The sequence below is a fragment of the Fistularia commersonii genome, unplaced genomic scaffold, assembly GCF_037954325.1.
Source record: "Fistularia commersonii isolate RoL2024-O1a breed Wild unplaced genomic scaffold, RoL_Fcom_v1.0 HiC_scaffold_90, whole genome shotgun sequence".
In the NCBI taxonomy this organism is placed as follows: domain Eukaryota; kingdom Metazoa; phylum Chordata; class Actinopteri; order Syngnathiformes; family Fistulariidae; genus Fistularia; species Fistularia commersonii.
In genome coordinates this window covers 192,233-195,000 of record NW_028234048.1, presented here as the reverse complement: position 1 = coordinate 195,000, position 2,768 = coordinate 192,233, and positions in this window count along the sequence as shown.

Genomic DNA, 2,768 nt, shown 5'->3' with positions numbered 1-2,768 from the left:
CAGGGCCGGGCTTCTGCCCTCCGCCTCTCCTCTGCTCATCCGCTCCAGGCCCTGGCACTCCCTGTGATCCAGTCATTCGCATGTGCGTGCCCGGAGGTCCGGGAGCTCCACTCAAACGTCCGGGGGGGGTAAGGGTAAGGGGTCCTGTCCCTCTCCCCCCCTCCTCGCCGCCTCTGAGAAGAGAAACATCTCCTCCACTCCTCCGCTCCTCCGCTGCGGAACCAGGTATTACCGATCCGCCGGACTCAGGCGAATTGCAGAAAGGGGTTTTGCCGTCCTCCGCTCCTCCGCTCCTCCGTTTCGGGCCCTGGAACTCCCGAACCGCTGGACACAAGCGAATCACGGTCCGGGCTTCTGCTCTCCTCCGCTCCTCACCTCATCCGCTCCAGGCCCTGGTACTCCGTGTCCGCGGGAACCCCCCCCAACCCACAAAAACAAACTCTCACACACACACAAACACACGCACACACACACACACACACACACACACAAACACACAAACACACACAGACACACCTGAACTCATCATAGCTGTGCTAATAGCATTGGCCGAAACGTTTCCACAACCAAACCAACATTAGCTCATCCACTCATTCACATATGTGTGTGCCCAGAGGTCCGGGAGCTCCAGTCATAAGTCCGGGTGATCTATGTCCGGAGAAGGCTCACATTAGCCGCTCTAAGGGGTCCTGCTGCCCCCCAGCTTCCCGGCCTTTGAGAAGAGACACATAACTCCGCTCTTCCGCTTCTCCGCTATGGGCCCTGGTACTCCCGATCCTCCGAACTCAGGTGAATTGCGTGACGTGCTTCTGCTCTACTATAAGCCCCTACACACTTCGAACACGGCTGTTATCACCCTGTTACTGCATTTCAATGACACCCATTTGCTTTCGATCTCAGTGTCTGCCACCGTACGGAAAAAGCGGGGGGGTGGGGGGTGGGGGGGCATAAGCGCATTCGTGCTGTAAGTAATCAGAAGTTAATAGTGTTAACGGTTTGCGAGAAATTTTTAATGCTAGACAAAAAAAGAAAATTAAAAGGATATAATTAAATAAATAGATAGAAAAATAAAATTAAAAACGAAAAAAAAAAAATTGTGAGGGGAATATAACATGTAATTAAGTTGGCGGTTCACAGGGAATCTCAGACATCAAACTGTTTTTAATTGAACATAAATAGTACACCCAAATATACAAATGTACAAATAAACATAGCAAGGTAGAACTGAATGTCAATGAAACAACCAGGCATGAGGAAGCAACGGACATGAGGACATTTGTTCTGTATGTAATGAGAAGTTAATAGTGTTACAGGTTTGTGAGAAATTTACAGTGCTAGACAAAAAACGAAATTAAAAGGAAATAATTAGATAAATAGATAGACAAATGAAATTAAAACCAAAAAAAAAAAATGCAAGGGGAATACGACATGTAATTAAGTTGGCGATTCACAAGGAATCTCAGACATCAAACTGTATATTTTTTGTTGTTTATATATAAACATATATAAACAAACATATATTGTTTGTTGTTTATTTTTGGGATATATTGAGGAATATTTAATGGAAAGGAGTCACAATCGCTTTTTGACAATGTCGAAGTGTATACGTGGCTATAGAATTTAAAGTTTTCATTAGAAATTATAGCCTCATCTGTAATTTCCTTGTTGTTAAGACGGGCTTAGCTTTGCTCCGCTCCTCCTCTCCTCCGCTCCTCCGCTCTTCCGCTCCGGGCCCTGGAACTCCCGATCCGCGGGACTTCGGTGAATTCCGGGCCAGTTTTTTGCTCTTCTGCTCTCCTCCCCTCCTCCGCTTCTTCGCTCCCCCGCTTTGGACCCTGGAACTCTTGAACAGGGCCGGGCTTCTGCCCTCCGCCTCTCCTCTGCTCATCCGCTCCAGGCCCTGGCACTCCCTGTGATCCAGTCATTCGCATGTGCGTGCCCGGAGGTCCGGGAGCTCCACTCAAACGTCCGGGGGGGATAAGGGTAAGGGGTCCTGCCCCCCCCCCCCCCCTCGCCGCCTCTGAGAAGAGAAACATCTCCTCCACTCCTCCGCTCATCCGCTGCGGAACCAGGTACTACCGATCCGCCGGACTCAGGCGAATTGCAGAAAGGGGTTTTGCTGTCCTCCGCTCCTCCGCTCCTCCGCTCCTCCGTTTCAGGCCCTGGAACTCCCGAACCGCTGGACACAAGCGAATCACGGTCCGGGCTTCTGCTCTCCTCCGCTCCTCACCTCATCCGCTCCAGGCCCTGGTACTCCGTGTCCGCGGGAACCCCCCCCAACCCACAAAAACAAACTCTCACACACACACAAACACACGCACACACACACACACACACACACACACAAACACACAAACACACACAGACACACCTGAACTCATCATCGCTGTGCTGATAGCATTGGCCGAAACGTATCCACAACCAAACCGGCATTAGCTCATCCACTCATTCATATATGTGTGTGCCCAGAGGTCCGGGAGCTCCAGTCATAACTCCGGGTGATCTCTGTCCGGAGTAGGCTCACATTAGCCGGTCTAAGGGGTCCTGCTGCCCCCCAGCTTCCCGGCCTTTGAGAAGAGACACATAACTCCGCTCTTCCGCTTCTCCGCTATGGGCCCTGGTACTCCCGATCCTCCGAACTCAGGTGAATTGCGTGACGTGCTTCTGCTCTACTATAAGCCCCTACACACTTCGAACACGGCTGTTATCACCCTGTTACTGCATTTCAATGACACCCATTTGCTTTCGATCTCAGTGTCTGCCTCCGT